Source organism: Xenia sp. Carnegie-2017, unplaced genomic scaffold (assembly GCF_021976095.1).
Source record: "Xenia sp. Carnegie-2017 unplaced genomic scaffold, XeniaSp_v1 HiC_scaffold_14, whole genome shotgun sequence".
Classification (NCBI taxonomy): Eukaryota; Metazoa; Cnidaria; class Anthozoa; order Malacalcyonacea; family Xeniidae; genus Xenia; species Xenia sp. Carnegie-2017.
The window spans coordinates 10,493,493-10,511,640 of record NW_025813447.1 but is presented as its reverse complement, the minus strand read 5'-3'; the positions used below and the strand labels follow the sequence as shown (position 1 = coordinate 10,511,640).

Below are 18,148 nucleotides of genomic sequence, written 5' to 3'. Positions count from 1 at the left end.
CAAGCTATGATAGAAATGGTTTAAGTATCAGTAGTTTTTCCTTCACATTTCTGCTTGGAACAAGACAGGAAGAAATGAAGCACAATGAAATTACTTATTAGAAAACTTTTCTAAAGAAAAAAACTTTTAGAATTTATGCTACGTTCGCACGAATATCTTGTTAATGAAGATATTTATCGAATGAGTGTACTTTAAATTTCTGTTACAGTGATATAAAACACAAATTATAAATAGGAAGATTCAGAGCAATATAGCTTGTGTACACCTGGATGAACGGGCTTTGAAAGAAAATAAACTAAACACCTTTCATGGAGACTAATGCCTGGAGTCTTAATGTTGAGTAAATGTTGAGTACATATTTTTGGTAAATGGGAACTTCTGCATTCTCGCACATTTTCCATCGTGAAGATGCTGTGGATACAAGTATTGGCTTAAGGATAGAGAAATTAAAGCTTTTGTCCGATTATTTTGAAATAATCACAGATGAAAAACCCGTAATGATTTTAGGGCAAAATATGAATATATGCAAATAACGCAAAGGTTAAATCCGTAATTTGAATCAACCATATAAAATGTTTTGAATTCCAAGAGATTATGAAAAGGGGCGAACACTTTGAATTAGTTTGAAAATTAACTGGCCTGTCAGTTTTATTATATTATTCAACTTGGGTACTTTTCCAGCAAAGGAGGGGGGGCGCCGCCGCTTCGCCCATCACCCTAAATCCGCCTCCGTCACATTACCCCCATACATTTCCATTAAAAATTAATTTAGTTTTAGGTATCATTGACTGAGGAATTACTCCAAAGCTAGTTAAAGATTTAAGTAAAATGTTTTGAACCTCGATTGTTTGCATGGAGAATTCTTCAAACTTATTGGCAAAACATCAAGCTAAATCGATTTCATTTAACAATCACATTTTCGATATTGGATGAAAACTCTAGTTTTTAGTTCACAGTCACGTTACTAAGCAAAAATAATTCGAAACTGACCACAATAGTAAAACCACAATGCGAAACCGAACTGTTATGATAAATAATTACATGCACATAAAGCAACCATTTCATTGTTTAGTTAACGTCACAATACTAACTAAAACGTGACTAAAGATAACCTCAATTAACTTGCCTTGCGCATATCATGTATGATAATGTATGATATAATATTTGTACACAAACATATGTACTCCAAGATTTTAACATAATTATCGATCCACTGAAAATAGATTCAGTGCTACATCATAAAATAATGTATGATTACAACAGAGCAGACAAATCTTTTAAAAAACTATTTAGAGCTAATGGTTAATTTATTGACTTGCCACGGCATTTTCACATGATTACAAGTTAAGAATGAAAGGGTTTAAAATAAAATAAAGATATTGCATGACAGATTTCTTTTCATACATGACACAATGCCTTTCACCATAGTAATAACACCAGGTACTACACTAACCACTATATACCACCAACCACTATTTAAAAAAAAAATGTAACAAATTACATGAACATATGTGAATGAAGCAGTGAATAATATATTTTCTAATGAAAAATCAGGTAGCCACACTTGCACGTTTTAGAAAAGATTTTATGTTTTAGACTGAATGCTTTCAAAACATTATTATGAAAATTTCGTCGAAAATGGCGTTGCTGGCACATTAGCATTCTGTAGGCTCCTCCAGGAAGACAACCTTTCGAACAAACTGGAAGATTCAGGTAGTAAAATGTAAAGCAAATAAATAGAACCGACGCTTGAAGAATTCATTCATACTGTACTCTGACTGCATATACAAGAACAGCTGAAGACTGTCAAAAATAGCAAACCAAAGAAAATCGAAATTATTGCGAGAAATCGTTCGCTCGCTCATATTTGAAAAAGAAAAGCAATGGGTGAGTCAGAACTATAGTTATTGTAAAATTATCGGCAGTTTATGTATTGATAAATGTAATGATTTCGCGAATACTTTTTCAAAAAAATGGGCATGAATTTAAATCTTACAAAAAAAACCCGACAAAAATTATCTCACACTAGGGCGGAGCTCTGATGTCATGCAATAGTAAATGATCATTACTTTGCAGTAACTCTAACATAAACCAATATATGCCATAATATCTAAACAATTTAGCTTGCTATTAATAAAAACAGTGCCGGACCGGGGTACGTGAAAAAATAAATTACTGCAGCTCCTTTTACAATATATTTACAAGTTTCCAAACATATTAGATGCAAGTGCATTGGTAAAATTATATTCATTAGAAATTCCAAACCAATAGTGTTTTTCAAGGTATTTTTCGAATATAAAATTGAATCGAGCTATATAACTTTATTTTGCCGAACGCTGAATCCGCTAATGATTTAATAACAAATTTTGTCGGCAAAAAGTATTTGGAACTTCAACATACATAGACGTTTTCCTCCGTGCAAACAAGGATGACGTTATTACAAAAACTCTTTGTTCAAAGAGATATTGAAAACAATGGCGCAAAAAACGTCATTTGCAGCAATACGTGCGTGACTGACAATATACGTACTGTATAAAAATACCTATTTTACAAAGTGTCTATAGTTAAATTTGCTTATGAGTGTAAAGTAAACGGACTGAAGAAAAAACAAAAGGTAATCATTATATAGTCTTAAAATATTTCATCTAGTTCTCTCGTGGTTAATTAGAAGTCATTCGTGTCTCTAAATAACCATAACTCTACACACCATAAGGAAAGCATTGTAAGATTTAATAACATATCTTTTAATAAGTATAAAGTTTTCAGTGGCAGACTTTAATAGGGTTGTCTATAATGAAAGTATTTTATTGGGCATTAATATGTTAAGAATTTCAACAGTTCGTTTCTGTGATGTTGCAGTGATTTGTGTGTATTTCAAAGATCCCACCTATGTTAGTCAACGGTTTCTTTTTATTTAATCAATGTTTTGCAAAATAAATAAAAGGGATTAATAACCAGGACAAGCAGACATTTTTAAGTAAAACAAAATAAAACGAATTCTGAAAACAGACATCTTGTTTCCTTGATATTCAAGATGATACAAGAGTTTTATTAGACAACAGATTGTGTAATATTTTGTCTTTATTTCAGAGACATCATCAGATTAATAGGGATGGATAAATATAACCTTTCATTTTCAATGATTAATATACGTATACATTATGTCATCAGATAAGTAAATACGAAAGTATACATACACATAACAATACAAAATTTGCATCTACAGGAAAAGATTATTTCGGGAAGATATAACGACAAATTCATCTGGGTTTAGAGTAAAATTTGACGACTATACTAAAATATTTGTCTGCTTAGACGGCTTGCCTTTGTGAGTACAAATTTGAGCAAAAACTTTTTGGCAACATATAGCATATGACATTTAACGCGCATAGGTGTAGTTAGAGCATGAGTCAGTACAGACAATTTCGTCATCGCCTGTTTAAGCGTACTACGCATACAATTGTAATTGCTGTAATTTCATCAGCGATACCTTCCAACTGATTTGACACATTCCAACTGATTCGATACATTCCAACTGATTCGATACCTTCCAATTGATTTGATACATTCCAACTGATTCGATACCTTCCAACTGATTTGATACATTCCAACTGATTTCATACATTTCAACTGATTTCATAAATTCGGATTTCAACTGATTTTATACATTACAAATGATTTACAACACTACATATTCATATATAGTTTTAGTTGTTGTAATTCAGGTGATACTTACTAGTATCAAATTTGATCATTTATCGTACAAGAATTCGAAAGTAAAGATGAATTGCCATCGCCGATAATCGTTCGTGTAAATTTCTTATGTTGTAAAATGTTGTAAAGAAGTTGGACAAGTTCAACTTCTAGAACGAAAACTGTCTGCGATTAAATTACAACAATGACAACGCGTTCACTTATAGTTGTAATTGCTGCAAAACGTTCATCACCGATCGATTACAACAATTACAACTATATGTGAACTAGGCTTTATGGTAAAGTTAGTTGCTGACAGACGAAACGTTTTCCTGCAGTTTCTTTTAATCATGCACCTTTGTACTATCTATTAAGAGAAGTTCCTGTTTTTATTCTTTTAGCAGCTCAATAGATAATTGTTTAATTCTATACATGTGTTAAGAGTATCTTGGTATAAGTCAAGCTTGAATTAATATCTACGATAACATAACTAGATTTCTATCTTCAAGTTCTTATGTATCGAATGTAGTGTGGAATGTCTGAGACTGTTACAGTAGCATTCCGATCGTTCACACGAAATCTTGGACGAAAATATTCAAAATTTAAAATATTTAACGAGTAAAGCTAAACTATCTTTTCAAAGCATTTCTATAATGCCAGAGACAAATTTATCTCCTAATATGGTTTGAATTACTGAATGAGAATACCATTGACGCTCACGAAACACAAAGCGACCAATATTTGCTCGTATGTGTCCTCAAGCCTAGTTCTCATTCATCGCAAAACGTCGCTAGTATCGCCGATGGTCGGTGTCGATGGCCTTGTGTTCTCATTAATCGCAAAGCATCGTTCACCATCGGCGATGGTCGGTGATTGCTTTGAGAAAAAAAAATGGCTCCTTTTAATCTGAAATTGAATATTGTAATTTCTGTGCAGCTTCAATTGTATTTATTGGCTTTGTTAATAAGGAAAAAGCAAATTTTACTCAGATTAAACAAACCACGAAAGAGAAGGTTTTGGATAAGAGAAATGTTGAAGAAACGCCAGCAGGAAAGTCAATTTCATATTTTGGTTGAAGAGTTAAAATTGCACGATCGAGAGTATTTTTTCAAGTTTTTAAGAATGAGTCCAGAGAGGCTAGATTATCTATTAAGTCTTGTTGCCCCCTACATTACAAAAAAGAAATGCAACATCAGAATACCAGTTTCTGCAGGAGAAAGACTTGTCGTTACTTTGCAATATTTAGCTACGGGGGATTCCCAACAATCCCAAGCCTTTAATTTCAGATTGGGAAAAAGCACAGTTTGTAATATCATAAAAGAAACATGTAGAGGAATATGGAATTCTTTATGTACCACATACCTGAAGGCTCCAAAGTCTGAGCATGAATGGAAAGAGATCGCAAATGAAATGTTTACTCAGTGGAATTTTCCAAACTGCATAGGTGCATTGGATGGAAAACACATTGCAATTGAATGCCCTGCTAATAGTGGATCTAATTTTTTTAATTACAAAAAGTTTTATAGTATCGTATTGATGGCCATGTGTGATGCTGGGTACTGTTTTACATTGGTGGATATTGGAAATAATGGAAGAGACAATGATGCACAAATTTTCAATAATTCAGCAATGGGCAAAGCTTTGTCAAATAATGAATTAAATATTCCATCCTGCAGTTCCATTGTTGGCCATACACTGCCTTATGTTGTTGTAGCCGATGAAATCTTTGCACTCAAACCATGGCTAACGAAGCCATATGGTGGTAAAGGATTACCACAAGATAAAGAAATATTTAATTACAGACTTAGTCGTTGCAGATGAACAATAGAAAACAGATCTGATTAGTTACATGGAAAACTTTACTTTAGTAAAATACAAAACTTCTTCTGACAGCAAGCGGTCAAAAGGAGACTACTTAGTCTATTCTTCGGCAAACGACAAAATGAATATCAAATGCTTATGAACAGACATGAAAACCAGGCCGTATGCACAAGCTTAATCCATATAGTGGTAAAAAATATCTTATGGTGCCCGACAGTGATTGTTTAATATTATACATGATTTATATATGAGTAAAAATATCCTGCAATCTCGGTTAAAATTCAGGCTAAAAAAATCCCTTAAACTACGAAAGAGAGTTGTGCAAGAAGTTAATATTTTTAACCGCTGTATACAAACAGAAACCATTGCTTTAACAATGAATAATATGAAGATGTATAACCGGAATATTATTTGTGTAATAAGCCAATACACCGGCGTACATCGATGTTATAATAACTAATAATCATATTACAAGACGATGCTAAACGTAGTGTTTGATTGCATGTATTGAATAAGTTGTAAATAAATCAACACTTAACAACTGACAGAACAAGACCCAAAAGATAGCATGAAAGAATTAACGACATTGACGTTAACTTTTGGGTCGCGTTTATAACGGTTAACCGCAGCAAGTCCTTCACAGCTATGTACGTATTTTGGTGTTTGTTCAATGTAAAAACAATATCCATCAGGAAACCAACAATGATATCGTGTTAAAAACTTACAGAGCATGACCATGCAACTCTTGAAATGGCTAGGCTACCTTTTAACAGTTAATAGATTGTCACTTTGTCGTTTGCAAAAGACCAAATGCTTTGCTTCGGTATCTTTTGTCTTTAATTTAAAAAAATATTTTAATTATTGCTTTGATTAGCGTATTTATCAAGGTGATTGACAATTGAGTAGTTCTTCAAAGAACAGTTGAACACCAAAATGAGGATATTACATAAAATTAAAATGACACGATGCATTTCGGCAGACTTCACCATAATTTTATAACTATCTTCATTTCAGTTTTCTACAGTTCTTAAGAACTACTTAAATTGTCGTTCACCATGACAAATACGTTAATCACAGCAAAATTAAAGTTCGTGTTCACAATAAAGTCTTTGTTTTATAAAAAAATGTAATTTCCCTAAAACGTCATTGGAACTCATGCAATTGCCTCAATTCAAGTCTGACTTTGCAATATTGTGCAGTCACTTAAAACTCTTCCCATACAGGCTATATACACGGTAATAGATTTCTGAAATGTGATTTCCCTACAACATCATTGGAATTGAATTGCTACAAAGCTGACTTTGCAATATTTTGAGAAAATGAGTTGCCTGATTTACTTATTACTTATTTCCAAAAACAGTTGAGTTGTTTTTCTTATAGTAACTAACTAATTTGCAATTGTATATAGCTATCAAATAATTTTATGTTCTCGAACAAGTCATGGAGTTCATTTTTTGAACAAAGAATGCAATATTGTCAAAAAAAATAATACATATCCAATCGTTTTTAGCTGTAGTAATGACAACAATGATATAAATGTACCTTTAAAATTTTGTAACACGCAAATAGTTAAATGGATATATAGCCACCGTAGCACACCATAACCCATGACAAACAATAATTATAAAAATCTACAACAAGCGCTACAATGCGTGTTTGCTCATTCTATTTTAAAAATATAGCCACGTAAAGAATTTGACACATCTTTGTTGCCCAGCTATATAAAAACAATCGAAAAGAAAAATTTACCGCGGAATTTGCCAGCAGCAAATCAACAATTACATCTCAATGAAATAGCTATGTAACTTGGCATTTCGACAATTCATTCTACCTGTAAATTCTTCCCATTTCATATTACTCACAAAACATGATAAATTGATAATTCAGTAATGTTTACGTCAAAAAATAATGTGCCGACGTAGGATCGTTTAATTGAGAGATATGATTAACAGTGTAAATATTTACTTTTTAAGCAAGTTGAGAGAAGGATAGGCCAGCCTGACCATAGTGCAGGATATGAGAGAATAATGAGAGAATAATTATGCTATGGGCCCACGCTTTCAGATTCTTCTTTATGATTTGAATTTTACAGTAACTTAATTAAGTGAAGCAAAAAATGGTTAAAGAGTAAGAAATTTTAAGTGCCAGTTTATAATTTAATAGCGACATAAAATACTTCAATATAAAACTGGTTGATTACAGAGTTTTGATGAGCCATCTTCAATGGTTCAGGGATGAATAAACATTAATTGTATAGTAAATAAACAATTAAATGAGAGTACCTACATAATGATTACATATGAATGACATTCCGTTCAAATATATTCATAGTACTTATCAAAATATAGGATGTCTTTGAAGACTATTTTCCATCTCAATTGTGGTTAAAATCTTAAATTTTTGAGGTTTATAAAACCATGCTATTGAAATTAGAGAGTATAAAAAGACTTTTCAGAACTCATTATTTATAAAAGCGAAGCTAAGTTGTGAATTATAAGAGAGACATTGTACAAGATATCTTTGAGAAATCAGCTTGTAAAAACAGAAGAAATGGGTGAGCAATGCATGTTTATTAATGATGGAGAAAATGCATCAATTTAGTCTTCAAAAAACTTATTTAATGAATTTCTTATAAATATGACAGTTAAAGATATTTTCATTTGTGTTGACACAATTCTTTGATGACATAATTCTACGATTTATGAATTCATTTTGTCAATAATATAATTGAGTGATTTACTGAAACACAATACACCATAACCCAACATCCTTTGTATTTTTTCACGATAAAATAAATGCTTCGTAAAATGAGCAGTTCTCGTGCGCAGTAATGAGCATTAAACGATGAATTTTCTGAAAAACAATCTTTGTCTTTTTTAGGTATCTTTAACAACTTCAAATATACATGCATAATATGTGTGGTGTTCATGAGCAAGAATGTGCATAGTAAAACAGAGAACAAGACTACTAACAATAAACCAGGTACAAAAACAAATAATGATTTGAATCACGATGAAAGAAGTTAACGTTAATATTCATTTTCTATAGTTTCAGTCCTCAAGGAAGAAGTTGTCTCAATTTATAATGAAAACTTCACTGACATTCCGAAGGACAGAGAGCCATATTATGTTAAAGTTCAACGATGTATCATCGATAAAGATAAAATTCCTATATGTTCATTATGTTGGCCCCAACCTATGACATTGACAGAAGTCGAGATTGTCGTTCCTGATTTAAAAACTACACAAAATTTTATAAATATATTGTATATAATCACACTTCTTGTTACCTGGAAAGAACTTAACAGCCTTGAACTTTAATCTACACAAGAATCTATCTTCAAACGAAAGTAAGGACTTCTGTATTTAATTAAAATTTAAACTGAGATCTAAATTTGAAACTCTTTTCCTTTTGTGTTTACAGTTAACGAAACAGAATTTACAACAAAAGTAAAATACAATCCACCAAACGTGAGAACATGTAATGACTATTGCAAGCATCCACAACCTCGTTTTCATCTGCACAGTGAATATATAAAGGTTCCTTTAAATTATCTCTTTATACCATTCACTCAATGCTTGCCTGGTTGCAAAGCAACAAAAAACACAACGAACATCAAAACACAAACCCTAGATGATTCAACCCTATATGAACTTGTCAGGAATCACTCATCGTGCAATTTTTGGGATACAAAAGTCCATAAAAGTCCACTTTCAATAGCAGACGCAGTGATACAGGTAAAAATTTTCAATTATGATTGAAAAATTTAACCAAAAAGCGTTATGTGTGTGTAATTAGATGTGCACAACTTCTGAGAAAAATTGCAAAATAATCATGTTTTACGATTTGCTTCATGTCTTATTTTCATAAAATTTCTTTACAGAAAGTCGACCCCTCGTGCTAAATAAAGGATTATTTGTCTACATCACATCACCCAGAATGATGTTAGTTGCCTTCATTCTCTCGACTGTCCTCATCTCAATACTCATTCTGGACTGTAATCTGTGTCATCGTAAGAAAGGAATAATGTATTCTATAAAAAGTTGTGGAAAGAATGAAGAGTGTGAAGACTGCGTAAGAAGACAGCAGACTATGATAGAAATGGTTTAAGTATCAGTAGTTTTTGTGTCACATTTCTGCTAAAAAGGAAGACATGAATGAATAAAGCATCTGAAACCAGGTCCCATCGGAAGCTGTGGGGATTGGGCAGGCTGCAACCCCCTTTCAGTAATTTCCAAAATTGTTGTGAAAATTTAACAAGCCCAGCTTTTCCCCGAATCTTCTAGGAGAAAGTCACATACCGTAGAGTCTCGAAATAATAAGCTGCCCGGGCTATTTTAATTTTAAAAAGGTGGCTAATTTAATGATGCGGTTACTTTCAGTGGAAGGATATTTCGAGACTCTAAGATATTTGAATTTTCAGACCCCCCATTCTTACTTAGAGCTTCCGACGGCGGTGAAAACAAGAAATGGCTGAACATTGTGTTGTGCGACAAGATGAATGACGTACAAATCATGACACTCCACGCAACGCTATTAAAGTGTATGAATTGTTTTCAGCAGAAACTGTGAGCGTAATATTCTAATAATTGGATAAGATTCTAAAAGCTGTATAACATTTGCACTAATTTCTGCCAAGTCAACATTTATACTATATATTTTTAATTACATTAAATTTTCTTTTAGTGATATTAAACTGGAATTCATGATTATTAGTGAATGTGATGAAAGTTGACGTGTTTTGAGAGCAGTAAAATGGGCAAGTTTTGTTGTTGCATATTTTAGCAACTTTTTGCTCATTTTATGGGCATCCACTGAAGAAGGATTTTAAAAGCCTTTTTTCCTCGTAAACCAGAATATTAAGAGCAAAAGAAATGATCAAGTCAGTTGGCAGATCATCATTTCAAGAGCTTTCCTTTTCAGTGATAAGTTGATGAATTAGGCTGGTTATTATAACAAAGAACGTCCAATTAGATTAGAAAAGTAAATTTAGTAAAGTCAAAAGAACCAGTTGAAACTTTGGTTACCTTTCATGCACGAGAATGTGTTTATATAACCGCGTTTTCTTTTCTTTGATTGTGGACTAACTCAAGCATGAATAGACTACTTTAAGTACAAAGAATAAATAGATAAAATCTTGGATAATAACTGAACCAAATGGGAAAATACTGGCCCTTCTTAAAAAATATTAGCTATTGCGCAACAGAAAATTATTTCATAAGAATCATAACTATCTTCTCCTTTCTCTTTTGAGTTATAAATATCATATTTTCCTTCATAAATTATTTAACTATATGTTTAAAAGATAGTTCTATTGAGTTTCATTGAAGTTGATTTAAATTTTATATGTGTGGTTGGTCATTAAATAAATAGATCAATATCTAAATCATTGCTAATTTTATGGTGATTACCAAAGAATAACACGTGCAAAATGTTAATATGACGGACGATTTTTAAATTCTTTGCAATTCAAAAATAAAGCAAAGGAATGGACCGTTTCTGCCCTCAACGAATTAATAAATGACACACAAGAATGACGCCGAATCATGAAACAAATTTAACTTTGTTGCATTTTTAAAACGTTGTATAAAACGTCAAACTCACTTGACCTGTCTCGCATTGAAGGTCACAAAAGTCGTTTAACTGTCTCAATTCTGAAGAGCTAGACAGTATTTTGACTGAATTGATTAGTGATAAATGACTTAGAAATGTATCTATAATTTGCCAATCACAACAATTGATAACCACAAGCAAGTTAAGAATTATTAATTATGTCGCGTATTATTCATTATTTGCATGTGTTATAGTAATCAATAAACCTTTCGTTGCTTTTTAAATTGATAATAAGGTGAAGTTTTTATATTGCAGGAGATTATATTTTAGGAATGAAAAAAAAATAGTGAAAAGCACTTTCTAGCCAAAGGACTTTTTAATACTTCCACAGAGTATTAATAAATCGTGGATACAGCATCCTTCTTAAGGCGAAGCCGTCCTGCTGTCCATCCTACTGATTGCATCGCTTCAAAATTTTGCACGAAGCACGAACTCTCGAAATGTTGCGAGCACAATTTTGAGCTCTTTGTTGGCTTCAAATTTTTGCGTCGGATTTCTTCAATCCAAATATCTCGCATGCGCTTGTTTTCGGGAAACGAAAAAAGAAACCTTTTGCTGCGTTTGATGGTTCTTAGAAGAACCGTTTTTATAGTTAAATGTGGCACAATAAACCATATTTTCAATGCTAAATTGTCGTGTTGTTAATGCAGGCAAAGTATATTTTGAACGAAGCGCGCAATTGACGCGTTTAGCTTATGTCAACTATTACGTCACAACGACATCGGTAGCTGTCGTTAGCTCGTCGGGCATTTTTAATACGTTATCAGGAAAGCATCAACTTTAAACCTCCATATCTTCAAAAATATTTATCCTTTGAGTCTCAAACTTTGGTGAACTATTAGTTGGAGCTATACCTTTATGTAAAGTACAAAAATAACAATCCGAATTTTATGTTGCATGTGTCCTTTAATATTGTAACTGGATTTTAGGGAAATTACATCGGATTTCGGGGTGACTTTGGTTGAATTCGAGGGAGCTAGTTAAGTAGCAGAATTTTGGGCTCATACAATTATCTTTAAGTACTCGCACGCCCTATATAAATCTCACCTTGTCTTAAAGCAAAGGAAACAGTTGGCGTTACCCAAAGAATATGCAAACAATGGCAGCAAATATATTAGATAATCACAGCGAATATATAAATGACTCTGTTCAGTATAGAGTCACTAATTATTCAAAATATGAAGACTATAGACTAAAAACAGTCAATAAGTAAAAAGAAAAACCTCAAAGCGCAGCAACAGCTGTGATATATACTCAATACACACTTATCCTCGTATTAAACATTTTAATGTCAGTACACTTTCACGATACTTAAAATTTATCTTTATATTCGGTACCTTCTTTAAGTTACAGCATTCTTTAGTAACCTCTTCTACAAAACTCTTTCAAAGCCTCGGTAAAAGTACTTTACTTACACGTTTGTAATTGAAAACAGCAGCGTGCTTCTCTGTCCCATCCTCGTCATTATTGAAACTCAAAATGAAGCATTCGACTGCGTGGCGTAAACTTTAATTATTGTACTCACAGATTACCAATTGGCGAATTATCAAAGTGCAATGTATCTCTTAATTCTCAAGTGAAGGTAGTTATTGTTTAGCAATGCTAGAGAGCATGAACACTTCTGCTTTATACAATACATATGCATAAAGAATTGTTAATGAGTTCAATAGACTTACTAATATGAAATTCATTAGTATTATTCTATTGAAATGCTGTCACTGTTTGCTTATTGGTGGGTTGCAACCATTCTCCTGAGAGTAAGAGAACAATGGAATGCTGGCCATATTGGATGAAGTATAATTGTAGAAATTGGAAAACTCAAAAGCCTTCTCGTGGCTTAGCAGCTTAGCTCTAAATTTAAAACGGCTGAAGTTGAAGACGAAACGTCGACAGTAATCACCCTTACCATTACTTTCGCGATGGCCGTGTTGAAAAATCATAGCTACGTCTGTCATGCTTATTATAAAAAGCTGACGTCAGTCAGAGTTAAGTTGACTCTGAAGATGACTACTGCTAAGGTTGTCGAAACGTCAGTCAACATCAATACCAACAGTCCTCCTCAGGACTCTACTAACCTGGATGATCTTCATCCACAAACATGTTATGATACTCCCGGGGTTCAACCATTCACTTTATTACTGTTTTGTGTTAGTGACCTGTCATTTTTTTAGTGAAACTTGCCGACATTGTGAAAATATTAGCCTGTTAAGACCAATACATACGTCGAAGACACGCGATATCAATGACTATCGCACACGTGATGACAAACATTGCCTACAGCTGTGAATTGAGGAATATATTTGGATAAATCGATTCTAAAAGAAGCGTTAAGTGATTTCTAGGCAGCCGATGATGTATAAACAATTGACAAGCTTGAAATCGTCAGCTTGCAACGTACCACTTATGTCACAGGTCATAAAATTGCCGTGTTTTTCCTAACTATTTTTAACTGCATTATTGCCTCCGTGGAGAATATTAATTACGTGAAAGCACTCTCCAAAAACTCGTTTCATGTACTACTTAAATAAATATTACAGCATCAATATTGTTGCCAATGAAGTGCCAGGCGGGAAACGGATTCTCAATATAAATATTAGAGCCCAACAAATAATTTTAAACATAGTCATAAACAGTTTGGTTTTATGAAATTTATTAAAAGAGTGATGTTTCGTCTTTACTCAAGACATCTAGTTAAACTGAAGACACCTAATTAGTCAAGACACCTAATTAGACTGAGGAATTACTCCAAAGTTAGTTAAAGATTTAAGTAAAATGTTTTGAACCTCGATTGTTTGCATGGAGAATTCTTCAAACTTATTGGCAAGACATCAAGCTAAATCGCTTTCATTTAACAATCACATTTTCGATATTGTGGATGAAAAATTCTAGTTTTTAGTTCACATTCACGTTACTTAGCAAAAAATAATTCGAAACTGACCACAATAGTAAAACCACAATGCGAAACCGAACTGTTATGATAAATAATTACATGCGCATAAGCAACCATTTTCATTGTTTAGTTAACGTCACAATACTAAGTAAAACGTGACTAAAGATAACCTCAATTAACTTGCCTAGCACATATCATGTATGATAATGTATGATATAATGTTGTACACCAAACATATGTACTCCAAGATTTTAACATAATTATCGAATCCACTGAAAAACAGATTAGTAGCTACATCATAAAATAATGTATGATTACAACGAAACGAACCGTCTTTTAAAAAACTATTTAGAGCTAATGGTCAATTTTACTTGACTTGCCACGGCATTTTCAAATGATTACAAGTTAAGAATGAAAGGGTTTTAAAATAAAATAAAGATATTTGCACAGACAGATTTCTTTATATAGACACAATGCCTTTCCCCATAGTAATAACACCAGGTACTATACACCACTAACCACTATACCACCAATCTCTATTTAAAAAACAAAAATGTAATAAATTACATGAACATACTGTGAATGAAGCTTGAGTGAATAATATATTTCTGTAATGAAAAAAATCAGGTAGCCACACATGTTTTTCGAAAAGATTTTATGTTTTGGACTGAATGCTTTCAAAAACATTATGAAAATTTCCGTCGAAACTGACTTGCGGTTAGCACATAAAAACACATCATCCTTATTCTGACAGCACATTTCGGAGGCAAGGAAGAACTTTCACTCCTTTCGAACAAACTGGAAGATTCCAGGTAGCAAAAAGTAGAGCAAATAAATAGAACCGACACTTGGAGATTCATTCATACTTTGTACTCGGCTGCACATACAAGAACAGCTGAAGACTGTCAAAAAATAGCAAACCAAAGAAAATCGAAATTATTGTGAGAAATCGTTCGCTCGCTCATATTGGAAAAAGAAAAGCAATGGGTGAGTCAAAACTACAGTTGTTGTAAAATTATTCGCAGTTTATATATTGGTAAATGTAATGATTTCTTCAGCGAATACTTTTTAAAACAATAAAATGGAGCACATGAATTTAAAATCTTACAAAAACTGACAAAATTATCTCACAGTAGGGCGGAGCTCTGATCTCATGCAATACTAAATGATAATTAATTTGCAGTAACTCTAACATAAGCCAATATACGTCATAAGATCTAATCAAGTTAGCTTGCTATTAATAAAAACAGTGCCGGACCGGGGTACGTCAAAATAAATTACTGCTCCTTTTACAATATATTTACAAGTTTACAAACATTTTAGATGCAAGTGCATTGGTAAACTTATATTCATTAGAAATTCCGAACCAATAGTGTTTTTGAACGTATTTTTCGAATATAAAATCGAATTGAGCTATATAACTTTATTTTGCCGAACGCTGAGTCCGCTTATGATTTAAAACAAATTTTGTCGGCAAAAGTATTTGGAACTTCAACATACATAGACGTTTTCCGCCGTGCAAACAAGGATGACGTTATTACAAAACTCTCTATACAAAGAGATATTGAAACAATGACGCAAAAAACGTCATTTGCAGTAATCAGTGCGTGACTAACAATGTACGTATTGTATAAAAATACCTATTTTACAAAGTGTTATAGTTAAATTTGTGAGTGTAAAGTGAACGGACTGAAGAAAAAACAAAAGGTAATCATTATTTAGTCTTAAATATTTCATCTAGTTCTCTCGTGGTTATTTAGAAGTCATTTGTGTCTCTAAATAACCATAACTCTACACACCATAAGGAAAGCATTGTAAGATTTAATAAAACATTTTAATAAGTATAAAGTTTTCGATGGCAGACTTTAATAGGGTTGTCTATAATAAAGTATTTTATTGAACATTAATATGTTAAGATTTCAACAGTTCGTTTCTGTGATATTGTAGTGATTTATGCGTATTTCAAAGGAAACCCCACCTATGTTAGTTAAAGGTTTCTTTTTGTTTAATCAATGTTTTGGTAAGGTAAATAGGGGATTAATAACCAGGACAAGCAGACAATTTTAAGTAAAATAAAATAAAACAAATTCCGAAAAATGACATCTCGTTTTCTTAATAATCAAAATGATAAAAGAGTTACAGATAACAGATTGTGTAATATTTTGTCTTTATTCCAAAGACATCATCAGACTAATAGGGGATTGATAAAAAGTCTTTATTTTCAATGATTAATATTACTTACACATTTACACAATATCTCATCAGATAAGTAAATACGAAAGTATACATACACATAACAATACAAAATTTACATCTACAGCAAAAGATTATCTCGGAAGATATAACGACAAATTCGTCTTGGTTTAGAGTAAAATTTAACGACTCTACTAAAATACTTGTCTGTTTAGCCCGCTTGCCTTTGTGAGTACAAATTCGAGCAAAAACTTTTGGCAAGATATATATGACATTTAACGCGCATAGGTGTAGTTAGAGCATGAGTCAGTACAGACAATTTCGTCATCGCCTGTTTAAACGTACTTCGCATACAATTGTAATTGCTGTAATTTCATCAGCGATACCTTCCAACTGATTTGATACATTCCAACTGATTCGATACATTCCAACTGATTTGTACATTCCAGTTGATTTCATACATTTCAACTGATTTCATACATTCAGTTCCAACTGATTTTATACAATACAAATGATTTACAACACTACCTATTCATAAATAGTTGTAGTTGTTGTAATTCAGGTGATACTTACTAGTATCAAATTTGATCATTTATCGTACAAGAATTCGAAAGTAAAGATGAATTGCCATCGACCATAATCGTTCACGTGTAAATTTCTTATGTTGTAAATGTTGTAAGAGTTGGACAAGTTCAACTTCTGAACAGCTCCCGATTTGTCTGCGATTAAATTACACAATTACAACAATTACAACAATTACAACACGCGTTTACTTATAGTTGTAATTGCTGCAAACGTTCATCACCGATCGAATTACAACAATTACATTTATATGTGAACTAGGCTTTATGGTAAAGTTGGTGCTGACAGACGAAAAACGTTTTCCTGCAGTTTCGTTTAAATCATGCACTCTTTATGACATTATCAATTAAGGAAGTTCACAATTTTTTATTCTTTTAGCAGCTCAAGAGATAATTGTTTAATTGTATACATGTGTTAAGAGTATCTTTGTATAAGTCAAGCTTGAATTAATATCTACGATAACATAACTAGATTTCTATTTTCAAGTTCTTATGTATCGAAAGTAGTGTCTGAGACTGTTACAGTAGCATTCCGATCGTTCACACGAAATCTTGGACGAAAACATTCAAAATTTAAAATATTTTACGAGCAAAGCTAAACTATCTTTTCAAAGCATTTCTATAATGCCAGAGACAAATTTAGCTCCTAATATGGTTTGAATTACTGAATGAATACCATAGACGCTCACGAAACACAAAGCAACAATATTTGCATATGTGTCCTTATAATAACCCAGCATGACAGCAGTCGTGGGCGAATATATTATTTTCATTGTCTGTAATATACAGGTCAATGCATATCAAAGACATGCTGCAATAAATAACTAAAATAAGCAATGATATCGAAACATTAAAAGGGAAAACCATCGGTATTTATGTGTAGATCTGATTAGTTACATAGAAAACTTTATTTTAGTAAAATACAAAACTTCTTTTGACAGCAAGCGGTCAAAGGAGACTTTGACAGCAAGCGGTTAAAGGAGACTACTCAGTCTATTCTTCGGCAAACGACAAAATGAATATCAAATGCTTATGAACAGACATGAAAACCAGGCCGTATGCACAAGCTTAACCACATAGTGGTAAATAATATCTTACGGTGCCCGACAGTGATTGTTTAATATTATACACGATTTATATATGAGTAAAAATATCCTGCAGTCTCAGTTTGCTTTCGGTCTCAAAAAAATCCCTTAAACTACGAAAGAGTTGTGCAAGAAGTTAATATTTTTAACCGCTGCATACAAACAGAAACCATCGCTTTAACAATGGAAAAATATGAAGATGTATAACCGGAATATTATTTGTGTAATAACGGCACCGGCGTACATCGATGTTATAATAACTAATTATCATG

General features: G+C 32.5%; 1 long non-coding RNA gene across 1 annotated transcript; it reads left to right on the top strand.

The window, feature by feature from the left end:
- The first annotated feature begins 8,812 nt into the window (after window positions 1-8,812).
- Window positions 8,813-9,143, top strand: LOC124435591. The gene is made up of 2 exons (XR_006945064.1): window positions 8,813-8,863; window positions 8,938-9,143. It is a non-coding gene; the product is annotated as an uncharacterized LOC124435591 (long non-coding RNA).
- The last annotated feature ends 9,005 nt before the right edge of the window (window positions 9,144-18,148 follow it).